This window comes from Chrysochloris asiatica, unplaced genomic scaffold (genome assembly GCF_000296735.1).
Source record: "Chrysochloris asiatica unplaced genomic scaffold, ChrAsi1.0 scaffold00130, whole genome shotgun sequence".
Lineage (NCBI taxonomy): Eukaryota > Metazoa > Chordata > Mammalia > Afrosoricida > Chrysochloridae > Chrysochloris > Chrysochloris asiatica.
Genome location: NW_006408648.1, coordinates 9,563,145 through 9,580,775, shown reverse-complemented (window position 1 = coordinate 9,580,775; position 17,631 = coordinate 9,563,145). Strand labels below are relative to the sequence as shown.

The 17,631-nt window shown below is 37.6% G+C and overlaps 1 protein-coding gene and 1 pseudogene across 1 annotated transcript in view; one reads left to right on the top strand and one right to left on the bottom strand.

Annotated features, from left to right (window-relative positions):
• The window catches only part of ACAP2 (ArfGAP with coiled-coil, ankyrin repeat and PH domains 2), a 178,283-nt gene that overhangs the window by 126,862 nt on the left and 33,790 nt on the right, over positions 1-17,631 (bottom strand). The window lies entirely within an intron of this gene.
• Positions 2,936-5,921, top strand: LOC102822361 (annotated as a pseudogene).

Here is a 17,631-nt window from a genome sequence, read left to right as displayed (position 1 = left end):
TGCAAGTCAGCCTCCTGGTCACTAGCTCTTAGTCCCTCTCTTCCCATGAATCTAGAGTCCTCAGCCACTCCCCTTTTCCATGACCCCATCTCTGCCTCTGTTTTTGGTGTCCCTGATTCTTTGGATAAAGTCCCTTATTCTGCTTGTGCTCTTCCCCCTTGATGGTCCTGGGGTCCTCCGTTTCTGCACTGTAAGATTAACCACTCCCCTGTTTTTGTTACAAAACTTCTATCTTTACAATATTGACAGTTGCAATTAGTCATGATAACAATTATTCACTATTGAATCATATGAATCTTATCCCCATCTCTTTTCACCACACCCATCTAGACAAGATGACACCTATCTATTCAGTGGGGACTTTCTCCACTCCCCCCCATACACACTCTTAATCTATACTCCTTCTTGAAACCTTGTAAGCCAGTCATTTTAGGTAGCCAATGTCTAAGCTACCCATCCCTACCTACCCTATGTACAGAGGGGATAGCATTGATACATGATGTGAAGACTCCTTCCCTCTCTGTTCGTATTTAGAGTTACTACATCCATGAGTATTGGTCAGGTTCGTCAAATTGTAGCAATTTACCCTTGTTTCCTTTATCAAAAAAAAATTTTTTTTTGTAATCTTCCTCTAGTCAAGTTCTGATTATCAAGCCATTGAGGCTAGGTCAAATGTATACTGTCAGCAAGTTTGGGTATTCTTGTGCATCTCCCCTCACTTCATGTCAGCTGGATGCTTCACTCTCAGCTCTAGCCTTCTGTGGCTATGTCCTCGTCGATGGGCTCATCACACTTTCGACCAACCAGCCCTTCCTCTTCTCTCTCTCATTTCCAGGTCAATGGGAGTTAACGGACTGTGGTTGAACTCAGCCCATTTCTTCATTGCTGCTTTTCCCCCTCTCCACTCACCAGTAGACCAATGTGGTCACCAGCAAGCTTACATGACTGTCTGTGGGTTCCCTTTGAGTTTCAGTCTTAGAGGGGAGTTTGTCCTGAAGGAACTTGATTGCTTGACATGATGGCTTCCTGGCGAACAGCTTGCTTATTCTTGTAGTAGCCAGTCATGCTAACATTTTTGTTTTGGGTTTTTCCTGATGATCTTTCTTTGAAGATGTATCTTCTGTTGCTCTAGCTGGTTCCAGGCTGGTCTGCTTGTCCTTGCTAGTGGGAATGTCCCACCTCATAAGGTTCTGGATGGGACTAAGGATTCCACCTAAGGTCCTATACTCTGCAAAGGTTTTGCCAGAGGCCTATTTCACTGGGCAAGTTCTAGAACCCCTTTTAGGTGTGGCACTGTGGGTTAATGCACCAGACTGCAAAGCCGTTTGAACTGCAAGGTTGGTGGTTCAAGCTCACCAGCTGCTCCTTGGAAACCCTATACAACTCGACGGCACCTAACAACAGCAACAACAACATACACAGGTATTTGATTCATGCCCATCTCCCCCTTTATTGAAAGTTCCATGAAATTGGGGAACATATTTATTTCTACTTACCATTATACTCCTAGTGCCTAATGCAGGGCCAGCACATAGTGCATTCAAATATTTGTTGAATGACTAAATGAAAACGAAATCAAACTACTTCGATTTGTGAAGTCTAAACTATATACAGAGTTGTGATAGCATTGTTGTTACTTGCCACTCAGTTGATTCTGACTCATGACAATCCCATGTGTGCAGAGTAAACTGTTCCATGAGGTTTTGAAGGTTATTAACTTTTAGAAGAAGACTGCAAGACCTGTCTTCCAAGGCAACTCTGGGAAGGTTCAAACTGTCAACTTTCAGCTAATAGTTGGGTACTTAATCCCTTACTCATGCTTCTAGTCAGTATATGTAATTTAACTAGTACCCTAAATATACCTTGCACATAGTTTCAATTAAAGTTTAGTTCTATAACCAACAGGCTACCTGGAGCATGTGGACAATATTATCCTAAAGACTCAAAACGAAAAATTAATTTTATGTATTTATAAAAGCATAAACAGAAAGCTCCATGCCACATTCCATTTAAATTAAGAGTATTAAAAGAGCTATTTTTAAAAATCTATGCTAAATCCCAGTTAAATTAAACTAAGTAGAAAATCAGAGAATTTCAGAGGAGAAGAAAATATGGGATAGAATTGGAACCCTTGAAATTAGAAAGATTCCCCATAAACCCTTTTGATTCCTTCTCCTTTATAACCTTTGCCACAAACTAGAGAGAAGAAAAATGTACTACTTTGTTAATAACCCTTCTGAAAAACACACTATAGCCCCAACAGCCTCCATGCTCAACTAGCACAGAGACCCAAAGGAACATTTTTAGAATGCAGACATTTTTAGAACAAAATAATAATTCAGAAAATAAAGAATTACTATATAGGCTATGTTTCTTAGACTCTAAAAATGTTATATGAAATTCTTCAAAAAAAATTTTTTTTGAAAGAATACAAAATAACTATAAAAAAATCTCAAATCTAGAATTATAATTAATTACATGAATAGTATTCTATTCACTTTTTAAGGATGGGCCTATCTATCTATATCTAATCATTATGATACCTATAATTTATTTTAAATGCTGAGAGAAGTGGGAAATTTTTATACAGGTAGTCCTCAACTTATGACATATTCAAGTTATGAAGAATTACACTCAATGACCTTCAGTGCATCTGGAACCCTTCCCTATAACTGCATCTTTGTGGGAGGAAGTTATGGGGAAATGCATGAAGGGGAGATGGGCAAAATGGCTGAGCTATGTGAACACCAAGCATTTGATCACAATAACATGATGGGAGAAATTGGAGGGAAACTGTCTTGACAAGAAGATTGGCTTTAGAATTTGATGTTGTCAATATGGAACAACTCACAAATCATGAAGGATAATTGGCATGTCGAGACTTAATGGACCCCTCCTTTAGCTATCCTTCTGCATCCTTGCAGGTTCTGCAGTTATGGAGATCCCCGGGAGCCTATGCAAAAAAGTCAAACTGAGCTCAAAATTAGGGAATGCAGACAGCAACTAATGCTACCTATCAAGGCCATCATGTCAGCAGGAACAAAAGAGGTCAGGTGGTAGGGAACAGAGGTGGCTTCCATGGTTGCACTGTTTGGTTAGCAGGCTTATCTGCAGCAGGGAAGACCACGTCGTGAGCATGGCTTTGGAGGAGTAACTGGTTTGCCATGATATTCCATGCTACACTTTGGACGGTGACAACATTCGTCAGGGTCTCAATAAAAATCTTGGGTTTAGTCCTAAAGACAGAGAAGAGAATGTCCAATGTATTACAGAAGTTGCCATGCTGTTTGAAGAGGCTGGTCTAGTGAGCATCACAAGTTTTATATCACCTTATTCAGGATAGTAACAATGCAAGGCAAATTCACGAGGGTGCAAGTTTGCCATTTTTTGAAGTATTTGTTGATGCTCCTCTGCATGTTTGAGAACAGAGAGATATCAAAGGGCTCTAAAGAAAAGATCAGGCTGGAGAAATAAAAGGTGGCGGACACCATCCTGCCAAGGAACGGAACAGCGAAAAGCCTTATGCATGAAAAGTTCATTGTTTAGCAAAGCGACAATGAATGTCCCCTTGGTTGGCAAAGCCACAAGGGGTATTTCATGCAGGGGCCCCGCAGTTTCTAGCTTTTCCTTGGAAAAATAGTTTATTTCTGATTTCCTTATAAGAAGTTTTAGAAAATTTTGCATAATCATTAGATACCTTTTAGTAGTAACAAAATATAAAATATACTTTAAACAAACCTCACATTATAATAGTTGCCTACTAACTTTCACACCATATTCAAACTTATGTAGTTATAAAAATTGTTTTTTACATTAATAATAAGTTTTAACATTAGAGATAACCAAGCTAGCTAAAGCAATTCAAGCTTAAGATTGTAAGAAACATTCCATGTAGTTTTAGTCAAGGACATTAAGGCCTTTAGAAAGTAGCTTAGAAACAGTCAAGGGCAGTGGGAGCTTCAGAACAGAAGTAAAAATTTGATTAGAGGTTTTGAGAAATTGTTAGTATAAGAGAATTACTGCTTTGTTCTTAACTATGAAACTTTAGGGTATTTTATGTTCTTGTTTTTATTGTTAAATCAATTATATGTATGACCAGTTACAGTAAAAATTATGTTTTTAATTGTGAGTTATAATTAATGAATCTATAGAAAGTAATAGATGTTGGTAAAGTTAGAAGTTAAGATGTAGAACTTTGATTAAAATTAACCTGACATTTAAAAAGGATTAGAGAAAAACAAATTAAGGCCAAACTAGACATTTTAGGGAGGATTAGAGAGAAATAGAGTCGCTTACAGAGGAAAGATGTTATCGGAGTGGCTAGGGAGTGTAGAGACGCAGGAATGTTTGATGACCTTGTGTTCCTCTTGTACCTTTGATGTAAGAATATAATATTTGATTGATTTGTAACTGCTTGTACATGACTATTGTGAGATCATAGTATATTCTAAACGGGATACAAGAAGCAACAATTTTGAAGAGTCATCATCACCATCATCTGCCTGAGACTCAAAACGACCCATTGACTCCATGTAATTCATTTCGCTGACTCCACATCCCCCTTCAAGAGCCTCCTAATAATTTGTCTAGGCTGGTCCCAGGCAAAAAGGGTTCACTGGGATTGATTCCAGGTATGAAAATCCAGAGGCTCCTGAATTGGTGCTGAAAAGAGACTCTTGTAACATAAATGATTGTGTCCAGCAAGTTATGGAGCTTCTACAAGAATGGGATATTGTACCTGTGGATGCCTCTTACCAAGTTAAAGAACTGTATGTGCCAGAAAATGAACTTCATTTGACAAAAACAGATGCAGAAACATTACCAGCACTGAGCATTAATAAAGTGGATATGCAGTAGGTACAGGTTTTTGTGGAAGGACGGGTAATGCCTCTGAATGGCTTTATGAGAGAGAGGGAGTACTTGCAGTGCATTCATTTTGATTGTCTTCTGGATGTGGATGTTATTAACTTGTCAGTGCCTGTAGTTCTGCCAGTTACCCAAGAAGATAAAGAGAGGCTGCATGGCTGTACAGCGTTCGCTCTGTTATGAGGGCCGCCGTGTGGCTATTCTTCACAACCCAGAGTTTTCTGAGCACAGGAAAGAAGAGCATTGTGCCAGACAGTGGGGAACAACATGTAAGAACCACCCCTACATTAAGATAGTTACGGAACAAGGAGATTGGCTGATTGGAAGAGACCTTCAAAACCTGGACCAAATTTATTGGAATGATGGTCTTGATCAGTATTGTCTGACATCTAAAGCAGAAATTTAAAGATATGAATGCTGACACTCTCTTTGCATTTCAATTATGGAACCCAGTGCACAATGGTCATGCTCTGCTAATGCAGGATACCCATAAGCAACTTCTAGAGAGGGGCTATCGGCTCACTGTTCTCCTTCACCTTCTTGGTGGCTGGACAAAGGATTATATGTCCCTCTGATGTGGTGCATGAAACAGCATGCTGCAGTGTTGAGGAAGGAGTCCTGAATCCTGAAACAACAGTGGTGTCCATCTTGCCCATCTCCCATGATGTGTGCTGGCCCAACTGAGGTCCAGTGGCATTGCAGAGCACAGATGGTTGTAGGGGCCAAGTTTTATATTGTTGGACAAGACTCCGCTGGCATGTCTCATCTAGAAACCATGAAGGATCTTTATGAACCAACTCATGGTGCCAAAGTACTGACTGACCATGGCCCCTGGTCATGATTGGAAATAGTTCCCTTTCGAGTTGCAGCTTACAATAAAGAAGAAGAAACGTATGGACTACTATGACTCAGAACACCACAAAGACTTTGAATTTATTTCAGGAACACGCATGTGCAGACTTGCCCGAGAAGGCCAGAAACCTCCTAAAGTTTTCATGGCTCCAAAGGCTTGGACTATGCTGATGGAGTACTACAAATCCTTAGAGAAAGCTTAAGCTTTTCACCCCATCATCGGCTCCACCTCTGACACTTCATTGGTTGTTAACAAAAGGGGACCACACAGCCACTGTCAACTTTGCTTTGTGGTCATGTCTGTCTGGGAGTGCTTTTTAAAAATAGACCATTTTCCTTACCTAGTCTGCTTTATGAGATCTGTTTGAACAAGTTTAACACACTGATGTTTTTAATGTATCTTTTCTACTTATTGTAATTAATACTACTACAATAAGATTTTAAAATCTTGCCTTTTTATATTATATTTATGCTTCTATCTAATGATTTTTTTCAAGCTGTTATATTAGTAGTAATCAGTAGTATACACACTGAATCTCACTTTTCATCCTTTAAATAGAAAAGAAAGGAAAAATTAATTCACCAAACAATGTATTTGACTAGATCTTGTTTTGGGAATTTTATAAGATATGTGTAATGATTAGATTTTTTTTCTACACTGAAAATTTAAACTACTTTCATCTTTCTAATCATTTATAGATCTTTCAGCTGTTATAGCCTAAAGTAACTTTATGATCTGTGTTTAAGTCCTGGATGATTTTTCTTTATTCAAAAAATAGAATTTGGGGATGAAAATAATTAATGGATTATGAAGAGAAAAAATTTGCCAAAGAAGCAAGAAAGAATGAGGAAGAGGAAGGAGAGAAATTGTCGGAAAAATTTTACAGTAAAAGAATTAGCTGGAATTTTTCCTAAACTCAATCAGGAGCTTCCGTTGCTTGAAAACATGATCATTTTGCTAAAGTCAGCATGCAGATTTGAGAATCAGTGACATGTTACCATGAAGTAAAAGGAAGGAAGAAAGAAAGGAAAGGACCATGAAGATAAATAATTCTCTGACTAGAAATGTAATCCCCATTTCCAACGATGATCCAGAACCTTCCACATGTGGAGCTACTATTACCACATTGAACAAAATACCAACATTATCTAACTTTTCTTTGTTACAAAGTAAACATTTATAATTTGTACTTTTATATATATATATATGTATAATCATGGGTAAGCAAAAAAGTATTGCTATTAGGATTCCAGTTCATACATGCCCAGGGCAATCACTGGACACAAGTTCTCTCAGTAACATGCTTGTTTTCATCTCAGGATGCCTTCAAAAATAAAGGTCAGTCAAAACAGTGCTTTCCAAGTGACTCTTCAAGGCCAGTTAAAAATTCAAGGCAAGGAGGATAGTTCAGAAGGTTATGGCAACTGTTTTTAGGGATCCCAAAGGGATCTTGGTATTTTCTCTCAAAGGACACAGGATGGTTATGGAGATTAATCATGAAGAACTTTTAAGAAAATGGAAAACTCCATTGCAAGTTGTGCCGAGGAAGTATTTTCCATCATGACAATGCAGCTTATCCTTCTTCAAGGGTAGCAAGGGCTGTTCTGTGAGAACTTTGCTGGGAAAAATTACACCCACATTCACACTATAGGCCTGATCATGCTGCTCCACACATCTTTTTGTTCTGAAAACTCAAAGAACATGGCAAAGGAATATGATTTGAGTCCTTAAAAGATGCCAAAACTGCCATTTTGACATAGTATAAATTGAAGAGTGCAGAATTCTTCAAAAGGATAAAAAACTTTAGAAATGTTAGATTAGATGGAGGATATATGTTGAGAGAAACAATACTTGCATATTTTGATTTTTTTGTTGTTGTTTAAAAAGGGTTTCTATAAGTTGTAGCAATACTTTCTGACTTACCCTCATATTCTGTGCTGATTTCATTTCTATTTGTTTGATAACTTTCACTGGCAAATAATTATTCATCTAAGTGGGATTTCTCTCATAATGTCCCCCTCTGCATCTCTTATGGGTATGAAGAAGAGATATTAATTTCATCTATGTATAAGAACGTTTAAAGTCCTTTTTATATTACTTTTTCAACTTCTATTATATCTGACTTATACTTAATTGAACCAAAGTATTAGAAAGCTGAAAAGGAATACATAAATAAGATCATAAGATATATTCATCCCTGTCCATACCCAACAAGCAAAATTTCCCAAGAAAGACCAGAGAGAGACATTCCAAGTCAACAGTCACAAACTTGAGGAAAGACCAAGGACAGAAGTAAAATAAACCTGTTCCACTCACAGTCCACTCATGAACTCACTTTTCATCTAAAAAATGGAACACTAAATTCATCTAAAAAATGGAACATCTAAAAAATTGGAACACTAAATTTCTCTCATAAACTGATAAATATTTGTTTACCTACACCCCCCCCCCGAAAAAAAAAAGAAAGAAAAAGTTACTGTCATGCCACAAAAATGTATGTTTAAGAAGAATCTCATTAAATCTGGAATAAATTACAGTAGAAAAATCATGAACATTTTTCCAGTGGCGAATCATCTGGAATGATTTTTTAGTTACATTGCTTAATTTGAGGGCAGAAGGGGTGACTATGTTGCATTTACCTCTTTTAGGCATTTTCTTACTCTTCCAGAAACTCATGATCAAAATAACTGACCTATAAAAGAAGCTGATCAATCTTTTCCATCAATGGTTTCTCTGTGATTGACACTGGTAACGGCTGGCTTGTACTGGTGCAGGCATTGCAAAAAGGTACCATGGCTTCCTATTCTTTTTCTTGCTGTTTCATTCTTGGTAACATTCTTGTATGTCTTAAAGGACATCGCGCCTGGTAAATTGGAGGGTCAGCAAAAAAGAGGAAGACTCCCAATGAGATGGATTGGTCCAGTTGCAGCATCAGTGGGCTCAAGCGTAACCATGACTGTGAGGTTGGTGGAGGACCTGGCAGTGTTTCCTTCTGGTGTGCATATGGTCGCTATGAGCTGCAGTTCACTAGACATCACCTAACGACAAAAATGTCTTAGAGGTTTCACCAGAGTTCTAGAATCAGGTCTGTGTCCCAGGAACATTCAGGAAAGACAGATTAGCTCTTAACTCAGCACAGGCTTCACTCTTTCTAATATTGCTGATCACCAAAAAATTGTTTTTTTTCTTCTTCTTGCTCAAGTTATACTTGTGTAGCCTATGTGGTTAAAACAAAAAGGAGTAGGAAAAAAATCTATACATAAAATTAAGCACTTAAAAATATCAAGTATTTTTTGGTAATATGGTAGTTTCTGATCAACTTATTACTTTGACAGTTCCACAGTGCATGATAATAAATTTAAACAAAAAACACACTGTTGTGACCACATTAGTCTACTGGTGAGTGGAAGAGGTGGAAAGGCATCAATAAAGAAATGGCTTGAGTTCAACCACAGTCCATTGAATCCCGTTGACCTGGAGATGAGAGAGAGAAGAGGAAGGGCTGATTTCTCCAAAGTGTGGTGAGACCTGAGGACACTTGAGCCCATGGACAAGAACTTAGCCACAGAGGGCTCGAGCTGAGAGTAAAGCATCCAGCTGATATGAAGTGAGGGGAAATGCACAAGAATGTCCAAACTTGCAGAGAGTACCCTTTTGATCTAGCCTCGAATGGCTCGATAATCAGAACTCGACTAGAGGAAAATTGGAAGAAAAAAAAAATTATTTTTTTTTTTGATAAAGGAAACAAGGGTAAATTGCTATAATTTGATGAACCTGACCTATACTCAGAGTGGTAGTTACTCTAAATACCAACAGAGAGGGAAAGAGTCTTCACATCAAGTAGCAATGCTATCTACCTCTGTACACAGGGTAGATAGGGACAGGTTACTTAGACATTGGCTACCTAAAATGAGGGGGCAATAAAGGCACGAAGTGACTGGCTTACAAGGTTTCAAGAGGGAATTTATTTTAAGAGTATGGGGTGAAGGAAAGAGCCCCCACTGAATAGCTGCCATCTTGTTTAGATGGGTCTGGTGAAAAGAGATGGGGATAAGATTCGTAAGATTCAATAGTGAATAATTGCTATCATGACTAATTGTGACTGTCACAATTGTAAAGGTAGAAGTTTTGTGACAAAAACGGGAGTGGTTAATCTTACAGTCCAGAAACAGAGAACCCTAGGACCATCAAGAGAGAAGAGCACAAGCAGAATGTGGGACCTTATCCAGAGAAGCAGCAGCACCAAAGATGAATATTAATAATACAAAACTCTAAGCAAAGTATTAACAAAATCCAGATGTGTTTTTTTAAATTATGCCAAATGAAATTACAGTATGGTAATAAAATTTAAGTATTAGGAAATCCACTAATTTAATTTACTATACTGGGTCAAAGAGGAAAAGCAACATGATTGTCTCAGATGATAAAATGACATTTAACAAAACTAAATAGCCATTCTTGATTTAAAAGCCTATTTAAAAACCAAAGAGGAAGAGTTACTTCCTTAAGATGATGAACACAGAGAGAGAAAAAAGAAGTATTAATATTAGGTTGAACTAAGACATTCTCATTCTTCTTCTTTTTTTTTTTTATATATACTCAAGCATATATAATAATTTACACCACCAAAGGGCACATTCTGCAAGTGTGCCTCCCGGCCACTCATTATTCTTACTTGAACAAAATTTGGCAGCATCTTATAAAATTTTAAATGTATACCCTTCTCTGACACAATTATGGCTATTTTAGGTATGTTGTTGGTTCCGACTCATGGTGACCCTGTACAGGGTTTCCAAAGCTGTTAAGTCTTCATGGGAGCAGAAAGCCTCATCTTTCTCCCACGGAACAGCTGGTAGTTTTGAACTGCTGACCTTGAAGTTAGCATCCCAATTCCTAACCACTACGCTACCAGAGCTCCTTATTATAGGTATGGGAGCTACAAATACACCAAGAGTACAGAAGGAAGCAAATAAACACCTAAAAATTCATCAGGGCTCCGTACTTTCTGCACAGGCTTTCTGTAAACCTAAAACTGCTCTTAAAAATAAAGTATATTTGAAAAAGAAGAAACTCATCAAAGGACTGTCAATCAAATTACAGAAGAGTCATTCAATAATTAGTAGACAACCATTTAAAAAGGTGGGTCTACATGTACTGACAAAGAAGGACGATTACATCAATGGGGAGAATAAAAGTCAAATGCATTAAGACTAAATATGATCTGATCCCATTCATGCAAGAAAAATGTTTGTCAGCATAGAACAAATCACAGGAAAATTTAAATTGCTACTCCTAGAATTTATTTTAAATGTCTGTATTGTATTATTTCCCAATTAATATAAATTGCTTTATAAAGTTTTACAAGAGCAAATTATGCTTCACAATTTCTTTTAAAGACAGAAGAGACAGTAGGGCATTGCAAATTAATGCTACAATACAGATGAAAGCTTGACATGGTCACTAAGGTAAGATGAGATCATTGTTCTTAGAGAGCAGAAGGTGGGCAGAAAAGAATAAATTAGAAGGTCCTGACAAAGTTCACCTAACAGGCAATGTAAAGATGCTGAGAATATTAGGATCTTAGGAAGGCTACTGTTATGTAATTATAACAGACTGGGCAAGGAACAGGGTACCTAGTCATTTGCTATCACAAAGCTGTACAGTGTGAGCAGTTTGAGGTATGACACAGGAAATAAGCTACTAACAAATGGAATACAAATATTATCATAGAACTCAACTACTAAAAACACTGCAATGGCTCTCCGTTGCATTCTGAATTAATAAGAGTTATAAATAAACTAGTCAAACTGTACCTAGCCTATTTCTGTTATGTTTTGTTTTTTTAAAAAGAAGGTATGGTGTGTGGGGGTGGGGGTGGGGTTTACAATCACCACTGAATAGTTTTCATCTTGTCTAGATGGGTCTACTGAAAGGAAATGGGGATAGAATTCTTTTGATTCAATAGTAATTGTTATCATGACTAATTGTGATTGTCACAACTGTAAAGGTAGAAGTTCTGAAACATAAAGGGTGGAGTAGTTAATCTTACATTCCAGGAACAGAGGACCCTAAGACCATCCAGTGAGAAGACCATGAGCAGAATGGGGACCCTAACCAGAGAAGCAGTGACACCAGAGATGGAGGCAGAGATGATGGCGTGGAGAGATAGAGCAGCTGAGGACTTCAGACTCATGGAAGAGAAAGGTGTGCTGGTAGCCAGGAGGCAGGCTTACAGAATGTGCCCTTTGGCTGTTTAAATGATTATATATTCCTGAGTGTTTTTGTGTACATAAAAAGAGAAAAACAATAAACCAGAGGGAATTAAAGCAAATACTGGTAAATGATGATGCATCTTTGGAGGAGATTGTAATCATTGCAATGAAATAAAGCATGATAGAATGAGCGCAAACCGATGTTCTCCCATGTAAACTATCATTCAACTCACAATAAATGCTTTATTTAAAAAGGGGGGTACGGTGAGGGGATACTGAAAAATCTGTATTTGTATTGTATTATTTTATTATAATACACTATATTATTATCCAGTTCTATATAGTCGTAGGATAAACACTGAACTTCAAGGTCATTGGAACCATAAGGTCAGCAGTTCAAATTCATCAGTCACTCTGTGGAAACCCTATACAGGGTCACTATGAGTCAGACCCAAATCAATGGCACTTAACAACAGCAACAAAAATATATATCAAAGAAGAATTCTGAGACTCTTAGAGCAGCGCTTTTTAAACAAAAGTTTACATCAGAATTACCCAAAAAGACTTTTCCAAGTATCTGTTTTGCTGTTGTTGTTATGTGCTGTGTTAATTTTGACTCCTAGAGACTTCATGGGACAAAGTTGAACTGCCCCACAAAGATTTCTTAACTGTAATCTTTCCAGAAGCAGATCACAAGGCCTTGCTCCCACAGAGAGCAGATAGCTGGGTGGGTTCAAATCACCAACTTTTCATTTAGCAGCAACTGAGTTCTCAACCTTTTACACCTATTTCTGTGCTCTATTACTTCCAAAAGCTCTGATTCAGGATGTCTAGGGCAGAGTCCAGTCAAAGATACTGTGGGAAATACGCTCCACGTGATTCTGGTTAAGAACTGTCTCTCTGACCAAGTGGCTGGCTTCTCAAATGATAAATTAAGCATTAAAATACAAAAAAGGGTACCCAGGTACCATTACAGACCATTCTGATCAAGATCACAATGTGAGAGTCTGGACAGCATAGGAGAAAAATGTATAATACAATTTAAAAGCATTCAAAAAAACCAGTCTTGTTCATCTGAGACTGGTAGACCCCCCGAGGCCCTTAGAAATACCCTTCATACCTTGAACTAAACCCACTCCCTGAGATCACCTTTCAGTCAAACAACAGATGGATAAAGTGAACAAAAGCACCCTAGAAAGACATAGTCCTTAGAACAATCAACCACTGAAAATTACTGTTGCAACCATACAGACCAAAGGTCAGCATCTGCCCAAAAACATAGTTCAGAAGGCAAAGAAGGGACAGTAAAGATGGGCAAATGGGGAAGAAAAAGGAAGAGTACTCCACAGCATATAACCACCACCACAACCACCACTGTTACACTGAAGAAACAGCAACTAATGTTAGGAAAGGAATGTTAGGAAACAAAATGTATATAAATGTATACAGATTGTTCAATGGGAAACTAATTTACTCTTTAAACTTTCACCCAAACCACATTAACATGTTCAAAAGTAAATAAACAAAAGGAAAGTAAGACAGGAGTACAAAGGCCTCACCTAAGTTATCTGTTGACTTTCTTTCCCAGACGCAAATTCTACCTTTAATGACACTGTCATAATTTATACTTCAATGACTGCCACCAGCACCTGTGGCTAGAACACAGCTGGTAGATACAGATAAAAAGAGATGCCATTGTTTACATCTGTTGGACTCATAGTAAAGCAGTACTAGTAATACATTGGTGCTGTAGTCATAGGAAAGATCACACACTACTTACACAATAGCTGATTGATGAGCAAGGACTCTATAATAGTGTACTACAATTATGAGTGGTTTCAATTAAGCGATTTTATATTTTGTGAAAATTTTCTGAAGCTGTAGCTCTCTGCTTTCACGGCTAGCTTTTGGCCCTGTTTGAAAAATATCATAAAAGCATGATAATTTTTTTATTATCTTAATATGCTGGGTTCTTCTCACAAAACTTACAAACATAATAAGCTGATTTTGCTAAGAATTCTTTTTCCAACCACATGTTTGAAATTAAGCTTCTTTAATATACAGATTTTGACACTATTATATAAAAAACTCCTCTTGAAAGTAACAGAAGTCTTGAATCCAAGACAATGTTTACACACAAGTTACTACACTTCTAGTTCATTTTTGGTTTTAAAAAGTGAGGTGTCAGTGTTTATAACTTTTTATGTAACAATTCAAACACATATAAACAGAGAATGGTATAATGTATCCCCATGTACCTATCACCCACAGTCAACAATTACCCACATTTTGCCATTTTTGTTTCATATCTCCGTTACCTGTTTTTGTTAGTATGGTAACGCAAACTCCAAATGTCACATTACTTTACCAATCTTTAACATATATGAGATTTTCTAAAAGAACCTCATTATCACATATTATCATTAACAATAATTCTTTAATAACCTCTCATATCCATTTTGTTTGACTTTCCCAGATTTTCTCAAAAATTTCTTTTTTACAGTTGTTCCAAATTGTACTGCACTAAAATATTTTGGCTCAAAAGTTAATGACCTGTGCACTATGCAAATTTCAACATGTCACATCTTTTTAAGAACTTCCAACTGTGTTTCTATGACACAACCCCAAAATCCTTAACATAGCATACAAAATCTTGCATAACTTGGCTCTTTCACCAAATTAAGGTCTCAGACATGACTGAAATCTCTCTTAGCCATTTCGTTGATGTTAGTTCTGACTCACAGTGATCCTGAATAGAGTTTCCAAGGAGTAGCTGGTGGGTTTTGAGCTGCCAATGTTGTGGCTCACAGTCCAGTGCTGATCCTACAGCACCACACCAGGAGTCGTCTTAGCCATAATAATCCAAAACTTCTTAATGGTTAAAACACCCCAGAGTGAGAGATAGCAAACCAAACACCCACTACCACCCAACTGATTCTGACTCATAGCGACCCCAGAGGAATGAGAAGAACTGTCCCATAAGCAGCAAATCTTTATGAAAGCAGATTATCACATCTTCCTCCTGCATAGCTACTAATGGGTTGCAACTTCCAACCTTTTGGTTCCAGCACTGTAACCACTGACCCACCATGGTTCCAGAGCAGAAAATTCAAGAATGCATGCTAAAGATAATGAAAAAGCATGCTAAAGAATGCATCTTGACTGGATCCTAAAATTGGGGTTGGGGTGAGGAAGAACAGTTTTAAAAGGCATTTGTGGAATCTCTGGTAGCGTAGTGGTTACGAGTCAGGCTGCCAACCTCAAGGTCAGCAGTTTGAAACTACCAGCAGTTCTGCAGGAGATAGATTGGTGTTCTGCTCCCGTAAAGATTTACAGCCTCAGAAACTCTGTACAGGGTCACTATGAGTCGGAACCGACTCCACGGTACTTAACAACAACAACATAATAACACAATTGTGAAAATCTGAATATACATTTATTGTTAATATTACAAGGTGGCTCTGTTAACTGTTATGCTAACTGTCAGAAGTTCAAATCCACCAGTTGCTCCATAGGAGAAAAATGAGACTGTCTGCTCCCAAAAAGATTTGCAGCCTCAGAAACCTACACAGGGTCACTACATGAGTCAAAATCGATTTGATGACAGTGGGTTTGGTTCTTTTAGGTTAATGTTATATTATTACTGGGTTATTAACATTTTAAATGTTATAATGTCATTACAATGTTATAATATTAATATGATTATGTATAAGAATGTCCTTGTTTTTAGGAGATGAAAGTTGAACTTTCAAATTGTTCTGGGGGAAAAAAAAAAATACACATGCTGTATGCCATACAAAGGAGTACCAAAAAGTTTATGAAAAATTCATTACTTTTCAACTCCACTTTCCACAAATTTTTTGAAGTTCCCTAATTTTTGTGTATGTTTGTGTGTGTACATACGACAGAAAGAGAGAGTGAGTGTGTGTCTTGGTGTGGTACTGTAGGATAAGCACTGGACTGCTAACCAAAACGTTGGCAGTTCAAACCCACCAGCCACTCCTTGGAAACCCTATATAAGGTCACTATAGATCATAACCAACTCAACAGCACTTTGTTGTCATTGTTAAAAGCCCTTGCATCGGTTCCTACACACAGCAACCCTGTATAGGGTTTCCCAGGAGCAGTTGGTTAGCTTGAACTGCCAACCTTGTGGTTCAAACCAACTTTGCCATCCAGCCCATTAACCCATAGCACCACACTGGGACATATACATATATATATATATATATATTGTTGTTGTTGTTAAGTGCCGTCGAGTCGGTTCCAACCCATAGCGACCCCGAAAAGGGTTTCTGAGGCTGTAAATCTTTATGGGAGCAGAAAGCCTCATCTTTCTCCTGTGGAGCAGCTGGTAGTTTCGAACAGCTGACCTTGCAGTTCGCAGCCTGATTTGTAACCACTTTGTTACCAGAGCTCCATATAGATATAGATATAGAGAGAGATCAAATGTGCCAAAATATTAACAACTAGCAAAGCCAGGGAAAATGAGACTGCTGCTCATCATCATATAATCCTTTTGTGTGAAGTCCAATACTTTAGATTTTTTTGAAAAATATATAAAAATAAAAAATTGTGTGGGGAAAGGGGAAGACTGGATTACCTCCTTCTTCCCTAATATATTTGCTTTTTTATTGAAAGCACTGATTACTTTTTGTTTACCAAGTGGTAAGATGCTAACAGTATTTCTGGAATGCTTAATATATATTCCTTTTAACAAAACCAAATACCAAACTCACTGCCATCAAGTCAATACTGACTCATCGCCACCCTACAGAGAACTGCTTCTTAGGGTTTCTAAGATTGTAAATCTTTATGGGAGCACACAGCCTCATCTTTTTTCCATGAAGTGGCTAGTGAGTTTGAACCACTGACCTTGCAGTTAGCAACCTCACATGTAACCCACTGTGCCACAAGGGCTGTTCTGACATATACAGTATCATACTACACATTCTAACTATTCTCTATATTTTCTCTTATCACTTAATATATTATAGATACCATATCAACTGAGATCTATATCTTCATTCATTTATGAGAAGCAGGATGATGCAGTGGTTTAGAAGGGTTGATAAATTTTTCGTAAAAAAACAGATAGTAAATATTTTGAGATTTGCACACTACATACTCCCTGTTCCAACTACTGAGCACTGCTATTGTAGCAAAGGCATCCATTAACAATATGTGTATGAATAAGCATAGTTGTACTCCAATAAAACTTTATTTATGAATATAAACTCAAATATACTCTTCATGTGTCATAAAATATATTTTGGGTGCCTTTTATTTTTCAAAATGTAAAAACTTGGTTCACAGGTAAAAAATGGCAACATAATTTGTGCAAACCCGTGTAAAAAGAAAATGTAGGGTTCCTTTGTTTAAAAATTACCTAGTATTCCAAGACAGTGACAGTAGATCATTAAACTAAGCACAAGGCTCTTTTGAGGGTGGACCCCTGTACAATGACAAAGGTCACACATCAATGAATCTGGCTGTGTTTATAAGCCATATTGATAAAGTTAGTGGGCTAGAGTTTGCCTTAGGTTGTAGTTAAGATGGATAAAAATTCAGACCAAATAGCCAGAGTTCAAATCCCTCCTCTACCACTTTTGTTGTTGTTGTTGTTGTCGGTGCCATCGAGTCGGAACCGACTCATAGCGACCCCATGCACAGCAGAACGAAACAATGTCCAATCCTGGG